This window comes from Mus pahari, chromosome 17, assembly GCF_900095145.1.
Source record: "Mus pahari chromosome 17, PAHARI_EIJ_v1.1, whole genome shotgun sequence".
NCBI lineage: Eukaryota > Metazoa > Chordata > Mammalia > Rodentia > Muridae > Mus > Mus pahari.
In genome coordinates, this window is record NC_034606.1 from 6,743,713 (window position 1) to 6,762,664 (window position 18,952).

The window sequence follows — 18,952 nt, forward strand, 5'->3', positions numbered from 1 at the left end:
ACAGCAACCTTAGCTAGTCATGACATCTTAAAGTAAAACAGCATTTCTTTGAAAATCCAAAACACTTCAGACTTCAAATCACATGCAGTAAGACCTGGTTCAGCAAGCTCAGAAAGACACTCTTGTTTAGGGTGGCATTTTATTTTCTTCTCTAGAGGAACCTTCTCCTTATTTGGATATTCCTAGCAAACAAGGAGCTTTTCCAGTGAGATCATGCAGGCGTCAGAGCTTTAAAGTCTAAGCATAAAAAATCAGTCAATTCGCCAATTCACATTTTTCAAATTGACTTTTTAAATTTATTTCGTTGTGAGCTACCTAAAGTTCAATATTTATTCAATAAATGTGCTTAGATCTTTAGGATCATCAAGTTGTTTTCAGAGAGCTTTAAATAACCATATGATGCTGAACTATAGTTTGTGATACAAAGGAGTCTGGATAAAGACAGAAAGACATTAAAACACCATCCCTGCATTACGCTAGAACAGCATCGGGCAGAAGCACAGGGTCGTGATCTGAATGAAAAGCCCCCATAGGCTCACATGTTCCACTACCTGGTCCCTGGTTTGTGGCAATATTTGGGTAAGTTTAGGAGGTGTGGCCTTGCTGAAAGAAGTATGGCACTGTGTGTGAGAGGGGCTTTGAGGTTTCAAAAGCTACTTGTCATTCCTAGTTCACATTTCCTGTTTGTAGCCCTCTCAGGTGGCTCGGCCACCACATACACTAGTTCCTGGCCACAGCTTCTGGAAGAGCCTCTGACACCCCTGGAAGCACGAGCACCCCTTCTGGGTCATGGTGTTTTATCACAGTAAGAAAAAAAAAATATAACTAAGACAGGGCTCTTGAAAGATCCTAATCTATTAAAAACTAAACTTCTGAAGTGATACTTAAAATACCACAGTTATTGAATACCTGAACACCACCAAAGAAAATATTTATGCTTATCCATGTTTTCATTTATCTAGAATCCTGCTAATAACCTGACAATGTGTTCTTCCTCAATAAAAATAAAAATGCTTGGCCAGCCAGGAAAAAGAGAAAGAAACAGAAGAAAGAAAGCAGGAAAGAAAACAGATGAGGAACAAGAAACAATAAAAGTAGCTAAAGGTTTTAGTAGAACGTAAGCCCTTGTAAACTATCGTTTCATACAATTTTAATGAGCTATGTTGGCTGACTTCTAAAGTAATGCCTGACTAGAAGAAGCTGCAAATTAGTAGTGAAGTAACAGCTGCTAAGGGTACAGAAAGAATTATTGGAAATCCTGATACAATTTTCAGAAAAATAAAAAAAGTTGTATATCAAAGTAAAAAAAAAAACCTGATCAATGTCCCAATTAATTAACTAATTAGTATCTGTAAATAAAAAAGCACTGCAGAGGGAGAAATGAGTTAATATGAGCAACGTACTCAGCCCCACATGTTGCCTGGACTCTGACACTAAGTTTAAAAACTCTGCCGACCAGACTTGAAGGCAGCCAAATATCCTCATTACAATTTATAACAGGCAAGCTCTTCCTTTTATTTTTATTTTATTTTTTTTATTATTTTTTATTTGATATTTTCTTTATTTACATTTCAAATGCTATCACGAAAGTTCCCCATACCCTCCCCCCGCCCCTGCTCCCCTACCCACCTACTCCCACTTCTTGGCCCTGGCCTTCCCCTGTGCTGGGTCATATAAAGTCTGCAAGAACAAGGGGCCTCTCTTCCCAGTGATGGCCGATTAGGCCATCTTCTGCTACATATGCAGCTAGAGACACGAGCTCAGGGGGTACTGGTTAGTTCATTTTGTTGTTCCACCTACAGGGTTGCAGCCCCCTTCAGCTCCTTGGGTATTTTCTCTAGCTCCTCCATTGAGGACCCTGTGTTCCATCCAATAGCTGGCTGTGAGCATCCACTTCTGTGTTTGCCAGGCACTGGCATAGCCTCACAAGAGGCCACTATATCAGAGTTCCTTCAGCAGAATCCTGCTGGCATGTTCATTAGTATCTGGGTTTGGTGGCTGATGATGGGATGGATCCCCAGATGGGGTAGTCTCTGGATAGTCCATCCTTTCATCTTAGCTCTAAATTTTGTCTCTGTACTTATATCCTTTTATGGGTATTTTGTTCCTTATTCTAAGGAGGAATGAAGTATCCACATGATGGTCTTCCTTCTTGATTTTCTTGTGTTTTGCAAAATGTATCTTGGGTATTCTAAGTTTTTGGGCTAATATCCACTTATCAGTGAGTGCATATCTAGTGACTTCTTTTGTGATTGGGTTATCTCACTAAGGATGATATCCTCCAGATACATCCATTTGCCCAAGAACTTCATAAATTCATTGTTTTTAATAGCTGAGTAGTACTCCATTGTGTAAATGTACCACAGTTTCTGTATCCATTCCTCTATTGAGGNACATCTGGGTTCTTTCCAGCTTCTGGCTATTATAAATAAGGCTGCAATGAACATAGTGGAGCATGTGTCCTTATTACCAGTTGGAAGATCTTCTGGGTATATGCCCAGAAGAGGTATTGCTGGATCCCCGGTAGTACTATGTCCAATTTTCTGAGGAACCGCCAGACTGATTTCCAGAGTGGTTGNANAAGCTTGCAATCCCACCAGCAATGGNGGAGTGTTCCTNTTTCTCCACAACCTCNCCAGCATCTGCTGTCNCCTGAATNTTTAATCTTNGCCATTCTGACTGGNGTGAGATGGAATCTCAGGGTTGTTTTGATTTGCATTTCCCTGATGGCTAAGGATGCTGAACATTTTTTCAGGTGTTTCTCAGCCATTCGGTACTCCTCAGTTGAGAATTCTTTGTTTAGCTCTGTACCCCCTTTTTAATGGGGTTAATAAACTCTTCCTTTTAAACAGAGGGTGGTGCTACTCAGTTTAGGCTAAGAGCAACAGGAAATAAACTGCATAGTTTAAGAAATGTCATTGACGGTGTTCAAAATAAAGCAAGCCAAATTGCTTCCAGTCAATTTTTGGATCTACAGAACAACTGTCTGTAGAAAATCTACTATTGATGTTTTAAAATATGTCCTACTCAGAGAGCAAGCCTAAGAGGGAATCAGGATGTACTGCCAAAGGGCTCAGATGGGAACCACTGTTAGATCATGGAGAGTCATGGCTGAGAATACAGGGCACATATACTATATTTCACTGCCCAATCTTAATCACTTATTAATTGATTATGGCTATCTGTCTGCCTGTCTATATGCATTTAAGAATTTATTGTTGTCGTTAAGTTTCATTGCTAGTAAATGTCTCGAGCTGGGCGTGGTGGAAACCCTCTCCAGTCCCAGCACTTGGGAGGCAGAGAAGGAAGGTCAGGGATCTGAGGTCACCCCTGACCACACCTACACCACAGTAAATTCTCTCCTTTTCAGGGAAATGATTGATTGTGATGAATGGTGGATCAAAAACGAATCAGTCTCTCCGAGTGTAAGCCCATTATACACACTCGGGGACAATGACATGCACTTTTGATTCTGTTCACTAGTGCAGCCACAGCAATCCCAGGAGATAATAGTCTAAAGACCTTCTTATTACTTTCTAGCAAAGCAACTAGGACCCTGGATGCAGGAGAGTCTGACACAACAGAAACCTCCACCTTTTAAATGAATTCTAGAAACTAGGGAAAAACTAGAAAGATTATTATTGTATTATTAGATTTTTAAGTTAGGTTTTAAGAAAAAAATCCAAGTGAAACCAATAGGTGGTGCTTACATAAAAGAAAGGTAAAACTTTTGTGTGATGCACAGGACACATGAATGCACATATACATGCACGAGCACACATGAACATGAGCAAGTACACACAAATACACATGAACACATGTATACAAGTCCACAGGGCTGAGATATTCTGCCACAGATTGGGTTAAGGCTTAATAGACTTATAATTCCACCTGTATTCATAGTGTCATTACTTTAAGGCATACATTATTCCCCTTAGTAAATACAAAACTAAACTACAGTATTAAGGATTTTCCTTAGATTCATACTCCGACTTTGTTTTGTACATTCATAGAATGGGAGAATTTGGCATTTTGATCCAGTGGATTTAAAAGAGGCCTCAAATGATCTATAAACTCATTAAAACTGTGTGTTAACATGATTTTACACAAGTACATATATCATTGTATAAACTTTAAATCAGGGTTAACATAAAAATCTCCTCAAATATTTATCATTGTTTATGGTGATCTATGTCATTTTAGTCAATATACCCAAGTATAATGTATTGGGTTTATAGCATAATCATTACATAACCTCATATACCTAGGAAAAAATGCATTAAATTCCCAAAACAAACTTAAACTGTCCTTTTTCTGTTTTGGGTAAGTTTTTGTCTGTACTATGCTGATCAACTGTGATGGGAAGCCCAGGGGCTCTCTCTTCCATCTGCCATTACTGCCTTTCCTGCAGTATAAACTACTTAAACTTACCTCGCTGTAATTTCTTCATGTTAGACAAATAGTTACTACTTGACTACCTCCAACTTCTACTTCAGCTTTCTGGCCCCTCACCACTTTCGTCTGTGGTGCATTTCTGAAAGCTCGCCAGGATAAGCAAGATATTTCTTTCTTCCCATACTTTGCATTCCTTTGATCCACTAAAATCACTTTCAATTCTAACCTTAGCCATAGAAACTACACAGACATAGACACACACACACACAGACACACATACACACACACAGAGTTTTGGAGATCCTTACCTTTTCAGAGCACCTGGCATTAACCTTTTTGCTTTCACTACACATCTGTGGCTCTACTCCATCTGTCCTGCTGGCTTTCTTCGATTAGTGCCCTCCCCTGGCTCTCTGGTTGGGTGTGCCCATGGTGTGTCCCAGAGCCTCTGCTCTATGGTCAGTACACTTCACACAAGTGCAACCTCAACTACAGCCTACATGTTATGTGCTTAATTAAACTCTCTAGCCAGAGAGTCTGCATGGTCAGATGCTCTCTGGACTAACATGTGGTCAACATGGCCAGAACGTTGTGTTTCCCAAACCCTTCTCTCTGTTCTACATTCCATATTCACTGGTGCCAGCATCATTTGGTCAAGAGAAAAGGCAGGTCAATAAAAGAAAATTTATGTCAAGAATATCACAGGGTGTCTCAGAAATTCACAAACTAGATTTGGTAATGAGGAAAATTGGAAGCTTCATCTGGAAACCAAGTTTGCTTTCACTATGAAAGTTACCAAGGCCCAGCCTTTGAATTAGTGCCTTTTGATCCTTATTTCTTTCATGATATTAGTGCTCTATACATGGCACCATCCCATCTCACCCCAACAACTCTGATGCTTAACTGCAACTGTAATGTGAAGTAGTTTACTGTGTTTAATGTGACTAAATCTAAGCTGCTTTTTTTTCTTGCTTTTAAGTGGGTATTCAAATGGTGAAGACTAAGCAAAGGGTATTAAAGGTATAAATACAATTACTTTGATAAAGAAATTATCTGCTTTGATTGACAGTAGTATGGCCAGTAAATAATATGACATATACCAAATCAGACTGGTAACTGATAAAGCCTGGATTGCTTCAGGGAGTCCAGGTTTAGTTCAGCAGGAAGTGGGGCAGAAGAAAGTTAATATATGCTCCAGAATGAAAAAGTATCGCACAGAGTGAGTTGCTGAATGAAACCAGGGTGAGGATGGGGGTAGGCCACATGTTCGCCAAACCTTTTAAAGACACAGTTCTGCTTGTTTTAATCTCATGTGCACTTGTGTTTTACCTGCCTGTATGTCTAGGCGAGGGAGTCAGATCCAGAACTGGAGTTACAGTTGTGAGCTGCCATGTGGGTGACGGGAACCTGATCAAGAGAAAAGGCAGGTCTTCTGGAAGAGCAAAGCCATCTCCCCAGCTCTCATATCTAGAACATTTTGTTTTAGAACAAGACGCTTGTTATCTTCAGCCCCTTTAAACCTCATCTTTCTAGACTTTAACAGAACTCCTAATTTACGGTATTTCAATTTTGACCTTCTTTTACATACATTCACTCAATCCAGGCCTTCTCTATTGGCTACACATAATTATAAGGTCTAATTAATTCTTTATAAGAGTTAATTTATATGCAATTGGCAAAGGGAGGAATTTTGTTAGCATAATATAAAACTGTATGAAAATTTTGTTAGCATGCTAATGACTTAAGGTAGGAGTTAAGGGGGGAAAAGGCCCAGGAAAACCTTCCTTCCTTACAAGGAGTGGCTCCTTAGGGCTGAAGAGCTGCCTGCTTTCTTGGATGCTCTTGGGAAGCTGCAAGTGCAAGGATTTGGGAAGCCACCACACACCTTGTTAAAACAAAGCACCTTCCTAGGGAAGAATTTATCTGCAATCAATTGGTTTCCTTTTGTTTTGGTTATGTTGGTCCCTGCTGGAAATGAATGCCCTGAAGAAACAAGCAGGGACCCAGGCCTATGTGGCTGTGCAATAGAAAGCAATTGTAAATATGGATACCTGACCACATAAGTATTATGACTAGTATTTTTTCTACACTTACAAAGTTCAACAGCTATAAGAGATATATGTCAGCATCACTTTTCTCAAAAGTCTTGTTGTTTTAGTGTAAGCACAAGGTTTCCAAGAAAACACACACACACACACACACACACACACACACACACACACACAGGCACGCACACGTGGCATATGTACATATACACATGCACCCATGCATGCATCCATGGCATCTCAAAATTGCTCTATTCTTTGTTCATTTTGCTTAATAAATTTCATAATTAGCATCATCAATTGTTTATTTTTTAACACAAACAATCCCCCCCAAAATATCCCCACCAAATCTACTTAATTTACTTTGGTGGGCACCTTTAGACATAAACAAAAACTCACACATGAATGATGACACACATCTAGGGTTTTATAAATTCTCTATGACCCCTGCCCCCATATCCCTGGCTATAACCACAACAATCACATTGTTGATTGAAAAGACAGCAACTTGCTGGCGTCGGTGGCATTTGCGCTTGGGAGATGAAGGCAGGAAGCCTGGGGCATTGAAGCCTACTTAGGCTACAGAGCAAGACCCATCTCGGTAAACCTTAGTCAATTAAACAAGGAGAAAACCAGCCACAAGAGTGAACAGTACAGGGGAACACCAGGGTCAAGAGCCAAGAAGGGGGAGTGGGTGGGTAGGGGAGCAGGGGGTAGGGAGGGTATAGGGGACTTTGGGGATAGCATTTGAAATGTAAATGGAGTAAATGCCTAATAAAAAATTGGAAAAAATATGAAGAATTCAAACTACAAAAAAAAAAAAAAAAAGTGAACGGTGCAACCAGGGCCAAGAAGTAGGAGTGGGTGGGTAGGGGAGCAGGGTGGGTGGAGGGTATAGGGGACTTTCGGGATAGCATTTGAAATGTAAATGAAAATATCTAATAAAAAAAAAGTTGAAAAAAAAAAGAGTGAACAGTGGCAGCTTCCAAGGTGCAGGTGCATGCCCCTGATGAGCTGAAGGTACCCCAAGCCCAACACTCACTCACAGGCGTTTGCCCTCAGAGGGCTTACCTAACTACTGTTCTGTTCCTCAGGAGAAAATTCTCTCAGGAATGAAGGGGTTGAGAGGTCCTTTGACAGGTTTCATAGTAAGAATTTTTACTTAGTTTACTAGTCTAAAACAGTTGTCATTTGTAAGACTTAAAATTTAAGCAAAACTAATAAAATTACAAAACTAAGTTTCTATTGATATTTCAATAATCTTACAGTAAAAGCAGAGAATTGTGGTTGTAAAAGCAGATTAAACAGTCATTTTTACAGCAGTCATTTAAAACTGGAGGCTTGGGATGACCTCTATTAAGATGAGGATGGGAGAGACAAGATCATGTCAAAGTTATGTCAAATAAATCCTTCAACTTCAGACCTCATGGGTTTTAAAGCTTAGAAAACGGAGTTAGCAATGAAATTCATGATTTGACCCAAACTACTTGTAAAAGAAAATGTACAATTTCCTGTTCAAAGGACGAAAACCCAGGTTTTCTGAGAACTGACAAGAGTTGACATTTTATAGCAACAAGTGCCTGAGACCAAGAGGAACATGAAATGTACGCAGTTTTGGGTTGTACAAACCAAAGAACTTAGATACAACTGACTACTGAATTTCACAAGACAAACATGAAGGGCATGAAAAAAAAAAACCCTGATATTCCATGGAAATAAGACCAGTGGAAGGATGTACAACTATCAGCTGAATCTAAGAAATGCACGTTATTATAAGAACTATGTAATGAGTACAAGGATAAATTACACCACATATAAATTTAAGATAACTTTTCAAATTTTATACTTAACATAAAATCTACAAGATAACCTGTGCCCTGTCCTTTCCCATCTGTGAGTTTCTCCTGGCTGCTGTCAATGATACCAAGTCACTGCCTTCTGAACATGCTGGTTCAGAACATGCTTTTTATATACCTATACTTACATGTTAAAGAAAGACCTCCTTTGTTCTCTGTTTTAGTCTCCTTTTCTATACTTACATAATTCAGGAGGGTTTGTAAATTTCCCCCCTGCTCAATAATACCATGTACTTACTTCCATGTGTGGGAAGAAAAATTACAGAGGCAAAGAGATCAGCTTAAAAGAAAACACGTAAGAAAGTGCTATTATACATGTAATTCAAGAGATGGATTTTTTTGCGGGGGGTGGGTGGAGAGGGAAGCCATTGACAGGTCTAGGAAGACAGTTCACTTGCTTTGATGCAGAAGTACCAGTGTCTATGTGAAAACAGAAATGGTGTATAGTCCCTGCCATCCTGCTGTAGGGGAGGCAGAGACACGTGCACCCCTGGGGTTCGCCGGCTGACCACTCAGTCTATGCTTCCCTACAGACTCCAGGGCAGTCAGAGATCCTGTCTCAAAAACCCAAATTAACTATGGTGGTGTGCTCGGTGCTTAGTGTAACATCCGTATCACAGTCCACCAAGGTTCAAGGAACATCACGGAGAAGGTCAGGGAGACTGCAGGAGCCCTTGGCTGTGTGGGTTGCAGTGATACAGTGTCTTCTGGACAGGACAGAGCCGCTGCACTCATGAATCCTAATAGTTATGGCTGCTGCCTGCATAAGAGCTGCACAAGGTCAAGGCAGCAGACATTCCAGCATAGGTCGAGGAGAGGCTCAGGAGACCTCAGGCCTCACTGGTGACGCTGCGGGGAAGGGCAGATTTCTTTAAGGGTGTAGCTTCCTGTAGAGTGCCACGCTCCATGGGTAATTTAAAGAAGGCATGAAGTTGAAAGGGGAAACAGTGGGTTCTGGGATGAGAGGAAGGCAGACAATAGGGGGCAGATTAAAGTACACTGCATGCATGGATGAATTCACACACACTTTTCAAAAAATAAATTAATAAAATTCAAAAAAAAATCCCCAAAACCGAAGTGGGTGACTCCCACTAAGGATGGCCTACCCAAGGTAACTTCTGGCTTCTTGACACAGGCATACCTGTGCAATTGAGTGTGTCATTAAACATATGGGAAACACTGTAGCCATGGAAGTCAAAGTCAGTAAATGTTGAAAAACAGACCATCTTGTTAAATAATTTATATGAAAATCCAATACCTGCTGACCCATTGCCGATTCAGAAGAGTAAAATTCACATGAATATTCTCCTGCATTAGCACAGATACGTAAGGGTGGATACAGCAGCAGAATTATTCCCATTCTCTAAGTGGCAAATTATTTTGCTTGGACATTAATCCTAATCAAAGCAGGTAATTCCATGGTTTCTTGAAGATCACAACGTTCATAACAAATAATGAGAAAATGATGTTAAATGGTGGTAAAATAAAACACCCAATAAAGTCAGAAGAGACACCATATTGAAGAGGAACTCGAGAATGTAGTAAACTGTGATCTGCGGAAGGCAATGAAGCTGAGTGTAATTACACTGTAAGAAACTAACCATTCCCTGGGAAGTTTCTAAGCATGATGAGCAACTCTGAAATCGCTGGCAAAGCACAAGATAAGATGAATTGGGAGGATTCAACCTTTTATACATTTTTTTAAAGTCATAAGGGCATTCTTTTTTTCCTGCAAGGGCATAAAAACTATTGTTATGGTGCCTACATTTTCTAATTTATACACTAGAGAATTAAATGCTGAGCAAGGAATTATTTCTATTTCCTGGATGGGGAAAACTATTAATCTCTGAAGCTTGAGTTGACTCTTGTGGGAAGCACCTGCACTGAAGTATAAGAGACCAGGCAGGGGTAGTACTTGGAGACAAGCTGGGCTCAGAGTCCAGGATCTCCAAGCCATCTCTATCAGCTATGAAACAATGTATAGTATATATCTAAGTCATCATGTCCTTTGTGTGCTGAAGTGGGGGTAACAAAAACTACCATCTCCTTTATTCCGGACATTGAAGATCAAAAAATTCCCTTATTTATAACTGAGCTACATTAGCAAGCTGATATCAAAAGTCCAGTTCGCCCACCTGCAGTAGTTTCTTGCAAGCATATCATAAAGATAATCAAATTAAAAAAGAGGTCCTTTGGGCTCATAGCTTCAGAAGGTTGGTCTTTGGTGAGATGACTCATCACAGTTGGTGCCTGTGATGCCTCATGAAAAGTCAGAAAGTCAGAGAGTAAGAAGGGACCAGGGTCCTGCAATCAGCACTGGGGGCAAGCTGATCACAAGACCATCTTCACCTCTGAAATGTCTACTGCCTCCAAGTGTTATCCTGGGACCTAAGCTTTCACATGTGGACCTTTTAGAAATGTCCAAACTAAAATACCCACTAAGTGACTGGCTTTGTACAACAGAAGATTTTGCAAAATTACAGATAATTAATATGCAATCACACTTTGAAGAATGATTCTCAAAGTGTCAGAGACAAGATTCCACATGTGAACATGTTTGTTTGATACCTTCAGGGGGTCTTGCCCACTCACAACAGCGGACCTGCTCATCTGGATGCACTGTATTCTCATCATCTACGCATGATACTCTCATAACATGCAACACACTTTGACTGTATTCTAGGTGCTCACTCCAACTGGTCCAATGCTGAGTTTATTCACTGTTCCAACTGATAATACATTGCAATCTTATTAAAACAGCCATTTAATAGATATTTGATAACATACAAAACATGATACATAATAGATTAATAAGCACATTATTGTATAGTAAAATATTAAGATTAAATTACACAGCATATAATATAAAAGTGATAGTCTCTCCGCTGCCTCCCTCGAGCTCATGGAGGCACTCTAACACAGCATCTGGAGCAGCCCATGGCCAGGAGGTAGGCAATTCACAGTACCCTGTATGGCTGTGAGTTACTTTCCTTAAGAATGTAGTACCTCGCATCCCCACCCCCTTTCTTTGTCTGAAGGAGTTTCTTGGGTTCACACTAAGTTCTATTTTATATTCTCTAATCTTAAAAAGCCTAGTGGGCTCATTATCAACTAGAACACAGTACCTTCTTATGTCTTTCTTCATTTGAAACATGGATAAAAGCACTGGTCAATGAAAAAGTGAAATTCTTTTTGGTTGCTTCAGCAAAAGATTAAGGTATTTGATTGAAAAACTAAAATATCATTGAAATCTCCCAGAAAGGTACAAACGACCACTCCTCATTCATGTACCTTTCTATGTTAAAATGACCCACATAGCAATATTAAATAATTGCCATTTAAGTTTTTCTTTCAGATTCCTTACTTACAAGCCCGTAAGAATTCTAGAATTAATATTTCATCAGTGAAACTGTAAAAACTACATTATAGTGTTTAAAATTAAAGCAATAGCTAAAAACAAACCATTTCACCACAATGCTATATACTTCACAAATTGTTAACTCTTGCATAAGTAAAGCAACTGCAATTCGGACAGTAGTAAGTCCCCCCACCCCCACCCCTGTAAGGAAGTCCCCCACCTTCCTTTCTTAAGGCCACAACTGATCAGTTGTAAATGGCTCTGGGGATGAGCAGGGCGCTGAGTCTCTAAGTATCAGAATAGGTAGCTATAAAATGTAAACACAGAAAGGTGACAAAGGAAGCCCATTCTGAAAGAGTCAATTCTGACAAGTAAAAAAATAATGCTTAAAAATCATCTGAAGTCCACATTTTGCTAAATTAATTAATATTAACAAGGATTAAAGAATTTTGAAGGCAATATTCTTTTTCTTAGCTCTCATATGCTCACCCTGCTTGATAAAAAGATTCCACATCAAATGGAATAGATTCCAGACAAACTAACCTCATTTAGCACATCTAACTCTTGATATTACAAGGGAGGAACACAGAGTTGTCTCATTGTTAAATGAGTATGACATGTCAGTCCTAACATTAAAATAAAAAGTAAAACAAACGAACAAAACCTTCCAGCTGAGAAAGGATTGAGCCCCCAAACCTCTTCTAACAATCATCATCATCATCATCATCATCATCATCATCATCATCATCATCATCATCATCATCATCATAATAAAAAGCATAGTTTTTGTCTAATTAGACAGACGTCAACCTTATTCTGTTTATAATATTACATTTCTAGAACACAAATTAAAAAAGGAAGCAATTAATTTCTTATTTATTTTCATAAAAAAAAGAGTCAGAAAAGTAAAAGGTTGGGTCCTGATAGAATTACCACAAAGAAAAATATTAAGAAATGATGATCATATCTAATGTAAATACTCATATATGCTACAAATAATTGTGTTAATTGGCACAGCCTCTTTTGATACAATACTTCTATTAGGATTTTATACTACGAATACAGTCTTAGAAATAAAAATGTTAGTTACATATTAACATATCTTGTAGCATGATCCACTGGGTACAGCTCCAAACATTAAATATAAATCCCACAGGATGGGAATTTTACGCAAGCATTAAAGTAATGGACATGAACATGAACACAAATAAAAATATAAAATAAAAAATTTTAAACGGAAAGGGCAGGAGATAAGATTATTCATAATACAAGTGAAAAATGTAATTTTAAGGTATGCACAGAAAAGGCACAAATGAAATAAATTAAAATATTATATATACTATGATAAAAAATATCTCCTATGTTCTCATAGACTGGAACTTCTGCTGAACTTCACAGCCAGAGTTATCAATACATCTGGAGGTCACTGGAGAGACAAGAGTGCTAGCCTACTGTGTATTCAGCCTGTTTGTTTAACTTGCTTTTAAGAGGACAATGTAACAACCAACCTTGCTTGCCCTGGATTCCAAGACAATCCGTTTTTAAAGCTGATGAACAGATGCAATCTTAAATTATGGAGTCTTCCATACCCTGGCCATGTGTTTGTATCATTTGCTAAAAGCAGCAAGTATAAGGGTTGAAAGTGATCTGAGTGAGTCTCCACCATACATGCTGGACACAACATCTGGATACTAGCTGATAAACAGTGATTTTGCTATCTGGGTGAGTTGAAGTAAGTGGCTTAATCCCTTATATAACTCCATTAAGACTTCTGTAAAGGATTCCTCCTTCTTTCCCTGTGGGAAGCCCTTGGTTAGGGACAGACTGACACACAAGATAGACACACAAGGACAGGCATATGAATAGAATTAGATTCCCAAGATAGCCTTCAGACTTCAGACTCCCAAGTAGGCACAGACTCAGACTCATACAGCAGAGAGCAGAGAGGATAAAGTAGAAAATCCAGATCTAGATTTGTTCTTGGTTAATTGGCCCCAAGGGTTAAGTTCTTCTACTTCTTTTCTTAATGCAACACATCTGCTGCTCTACTGGTGACTCAGAGTTAATCACTAATGTGTTTAGTCCCTGCAATATACCAGGAGGCTACCTGTAATAGGCTATTTTCTTTATCTTTTTGCTTTTTCATTTTTTGAAGTTTAGTGAAACTGTAATTCAATGAATAAATAAAATTTCTGAAGACCAACCTGATTTAGAAACAATCAAAAGTAAGAAAAAATAATCAGATATTGGTTGTTTGATTTAATTCAAACTCATGGGGGCTGGTGAGATGGCTCAGCGGGTAAGAGCACCCGACTGCTCTTCCGAAGGTCCAGAGTTCAAATCCCAGCAACCACATGGTGGCTCATAACCATCCGTAACAAGATCTGATGCCCTCTTCTGGAGTGTCTGAAGACAGCTACAGTGTACTTACATATAATAAATAAATAAATCTTTAAAAAAAAAAATTCAAACTCATAAGTTAGAGTAAAACTTGGTTTAAATTAAACACCTCTTTGAAAATCAAATATGTTTGTTTAACAAGTACAAATGACTTGTTATAAACAACCTGACCTAAAACATGTTCCATTCCAGTGGAGTTAAGAAGCTACAATTTGGCTAATTTTTTTTAAGTAAAAAAATTTAAGTGAACAATTTAACTTAAATAAAAATTTAGTTTAATATTTAAAACTAAACTGAGATAGCCTTTCTGTTCATCTATAACAATTAAATTACTTGGTACTGTTTTATATAATTTTATAATGATTACAAATCATAAATCACTTGTCTTTTGTCCTGCTTATATATAAGGAGAAATTTTAAAATCTAGCTCATGAAAAGCTCTTAATTAAAAAAACTAAAGATATTTAATAATTTTTTCATATTCACAATTATGACTTTATAATTTAGTATTTCACATGCCAATCTGTAGTCATGAAATGAGCAAAATGACAAGCATGTAGCTCTTGAAAGTTTTTGAGGAAGAAGGAACAGAAATGAAGACTCTCAGAAACAAAGTGGCGCAAGCCTGGGTACCAGAGCCTCAGCAGTTATAAAGTAGCAATTCCCTCCATTACAGTGTGAGTGAACAGACTAAGCAATCATGAAAGTCAAGTCATTTACTATTCACTAAACATCATTCCTAGGTCTTTTGTAAACTTATTATCTGGCTTACAGCTAATGGCTTACCACAGGACCTACTGTGATAAGACCCTGCACATGTGCAGCCTGCACATCACAGATCTACTGTGGTAAGGAGATCTGCGCATGCTCATGTCTTCCACTGAGTAGGCTCCTTGAGACTGTTACCTACTGTGAGGGTTTGTGTTAACTGTGACTTGACAAAACCTAAGATCACCTGGAGATGGGCCTCTGGACATGTCTGTGGGGATGATAAACATTACACTGATGTGACAAGAGTCATCTTAATTGTGGGAGGGACCATTCCCTGGGCAGAGGACCTGTAACTGCACATGACAGAGAAAGCAGGCTGAGTCCACATTCCTCCTTTGCCAGCCGTCTCAAGCTCCTGTTGCCTAGACTTCCCTACCACGATGGACTGCACCTTTAACTGTGAGCTAAAAAATCATCACTTTCTCTCATATTTTCCTTTTATGAGGGTATTTTATAAAGCAATAGAAAAGTAAGACACTCCCACTATCTAGGCACAAGGTCTCTATATGTGCTTTAATGTATGCAGAATAAAACAAACTCATTACAGATAGGCTGACATGCATCTGAATGGTCCTAGTTTTTCCTGTTGTAGAAATGTATATTTTTCATTTTTAAAGTGTCTGTACTAACAAGATAAATTAGGACCTAATTAAACATTTTCAGTAGACATTTGGCAGTACAGACAGCTGGAGCAGGGGACTGCAGTACCAAAGGGGCAGAGGCTTAAGGTGAAGTCTTAGCGCAGACTGGGCGGCAGCACGACTGATGAGTTTTCTTCTTCCAGGGAGGTTATGCTTCTGTTAGAATCTGCACAGGTCATCAGCTCAGGGAGCAGACATCCTTGTGATCAGCACCAAAGGGACCTAATTCTCCTGGATGCAAGGATTTCAGAAACCTTATACAGCATGTACTTTGCTAACCTCCAAATCTAAAATCCAAAATGCTCTAAAATCTGAAAGGTTTTTGTTACGATAATAGAATTGGAGCATTCTGGATTTCAGATTTTTGAATTAACGATGTCTAACGAATAAAGACTACATAAATATTCCAGTCCCAACATTCCAATCTGAAATATTTCACACAAGGAAAACAATGTATGAATAGTTCCTCACTGGCCAAAGTCTTTGAGAAAACATCCATTTATTCTTTTAATATGTAACAGGAATAGGTCTTACATGCTGTTCTTCACAGAAGGATGATTTTTATAAGACTAGCCTTTAGAAAAAATATTTCACATTAATAATGTTTTACTGTCTTCTGAAATGGAGTATTTTATTGATTTATATATCTACTTAATTAAAATATATATTGTTATGGATGAATTGTATTGTCCCCAAAATTCATTTATTAAAGCCTAACACCAGTACTTCAGAGTGTCACTGTGACTTCAGGGAGACTCTTTGATGAGGCACTAAGTTTAAATGATATCACACGGGAGGGATATTATGGTGTAACTTCAGGAGCCATTAGAACAGATCTAGGGCAGCACACAGTAAGAAGGCATCTCGGAGCCACAGAGAGAACACTGAAGAAACTCCCTCCCACGTCTTGGTTTTGGGCTTCTGTCTCTAGGCTCACAAGAAAACACTTATGTTGCTTAGTGTGTGGTGCTTTGATATGGCAGACACAGTAAACAATAAGTACATCTAAACCTATCTGAAATTCCTAAGTAGAGAAAGGCTAATAGAGAGAACACATTTTGCTCCCTTTACAGTGTGACTTTATGCTGATGATTCTCAAATAGGAATTTACTTAAGAACAAAGGAAATACTACAAAACAGCCTAGCAGCCTATCTCAGGCTAACAGAAAAAAGTAAGACATGTAATTCTGAACAGTTGATGTCAAATCTACAATTTGATACTGGATATGTCCAAATTTCTGTAGCTTTCCTTACTGCATATTAATCAAGTCAGCAACCAGTATTAAGTGACTGACATACTATAAAATCTTCCCATTAATGAAAATACACTCAAAGGCCAAAGCCAACCATCCTGCAGTGTCACAGCTCACAAGAAGCTCACACATAAACGCAGATTCCAACTGCAGCTACTCTTTTAGAAGTTATCACTCGTTGGATTTTTGTAATAAAGAATATTTACAATTGTCTGAAAAAGATTGTACACTCCTATATGTTTTTAGTTATGTATCAATTAACATATCTTCATGTGTCAAATAAAATATTATGTTGCAAAAGAATGAATGCAGAAGTAGATGTTGAGAAACCAGCTACTTTAAATCCATCGATAAAAGCTTTATAATAAAATATGATACTGTTGACACATTTGTTTTAAAAATATAATAAAACTATGCTATAGACACAGCTTGCAATAAACTCATTTTTTGTTATTTTAAATTGAATTTCCAAGTTTTAAGGCAATTTCTCATCCTTAATTTCTAGTATAGTAAATACTGATAGTGATCAAACACATTACATAAACTTTTATTGGACATGATGCTGTGCAGTAATAATTCAAGTACCAGTCTCACTAAGGCAGGAAGATTGGTTTTAGGACAGCTTGGGCTACACAGTAAGATCCTGTCTCAAAACCCACCTCCCCAATGGAATGGGTGGGTAACACACATCAGCAATCCTGTAACACCAGCATGTGAGAGGTGGGGCTGGAGACAAGTCACCTGGCCACAGCTTGGTAAAGGAAGTGTAGCCGGGCAACAGAAACTGTGTCTTAAGTGACCCATCTACAACAGCAACAGCAACAGCAACAGCACAGCAAGAGCAAGAGCAAGAGCAACAGCACAGCAACAGCAACTGCAACTGCAACAGCAACAGCAACAGCACAGCAACAGCAACTGCAACAGCACAGCAACAACAACTGCAACAGCACAGCGACAGCACAGCAACAGCAACAGCAACAGCACAGCAACAGCACAGCAACATCAACAGCACAGCAACAGCAACAGTAACAGCACAGCAACAGAGCGAGAGCTGTAGTTCAGCTCGATCAGAGAGACACATGCACCCAACATACTCAAGGCCCTGGGTTTAATACCCAGAACTGCTAACAAAACAAGACTCCAAGTTTTCAATTTTCTTGTGGACTGTAATTCATTCTCCCCTTAAAACTCATATGCCAAACTCCTGCTCCCAATATTTGAAGACCAAATCATTTCAAAACGTTTTTTTTTTTTTTTTTTTCCTTCACACTGACTCATTTTGTGGGTGGGAAGGAGCACCTGAGCTAAGAGCACATGTACAGTGCAGGGGAAGGGCACCGCAGGGCTGGTCCCCTCCCTCCTTCCACCTTATCGGATCTTGGGACAGAAGTCGGCGGTAAGTGCATTTACCCAACAACCATGCCAGTGTCCCAGGAACAGTCTTAAAAAAGGTAACTGAGATAAATTGGCTTCCAAGCCAATAATGAGTTAGCCAGAAGAAACCAGCTCTCACTAAGGGTAGACTACGTGCTAAGCTTCAAAACAGTTCAAACAAGGTGACTGTCTCAGGCTAGACTTGGCAAAGACCTCCTGAGAACAAGTGTCACTGCCTCCATGGCTCCTGAGTCCAGTGGGCTTGTGGGTAATACTGCTTTTGCTCCTGAAGATTTATCAGGATGGTAATATTTCATCATCTGCCCAGCCATTTTTACCAGAGCCATGGCAGCTGTTACTCCATGGTTCTTTATGATCTTTTGATGACCTCCCCACAGTTCAAAGAAAGTCAGACCCAACAGATGATGACAGGTGGTGACTTCAGAGCAAGCACTAATGCCTGAAGAGGCTGATTATGGCCTCGAGAATCCCTGTAGTTGGCATGGCCATGGCTTTGCTTAAGGAGACTTGGCTGTGACAGCTCCAATGACAGACCCTGAGATGACCCCACCTATATCTACTTCTGATGATGATGACCTTACACACAACCTCTGACCTCCTCACGGCAGGTCTTCCCAGAACACTTCCCTAACCCATAACAGTCATGTAATATAAGCAGCATCCTCTCTCTATCCCAGGGGGCCTCTGTTCTGCACACTGGACCCCTTGGTGTTACAGCCTACACCTCAACGCAGGTTTTATTATCTGTGATCTGTATCAAGGGAGGGCAGGGTGAACTGGTTTTACAGAGAAACAACTCCAATGACTGCTAGCCTCTGGCACAAGAAGAAGCACTACC

At 39.2% G+C, this 18,952-nt stretch overlaps 1 protein-coding gene across 2 annotated transcripts in view; it reads right to left on the minus strand.

Moving 5' to 3' along the window:
* Positions 1-18,952, minus strand: part of Lrp12 (LDL receptor related protein 12) — a 69,503-nt gene that overhangs the window by 14,459 nt on the left and 36,092 nt on the right. The window lies entirely within an intron of this gene.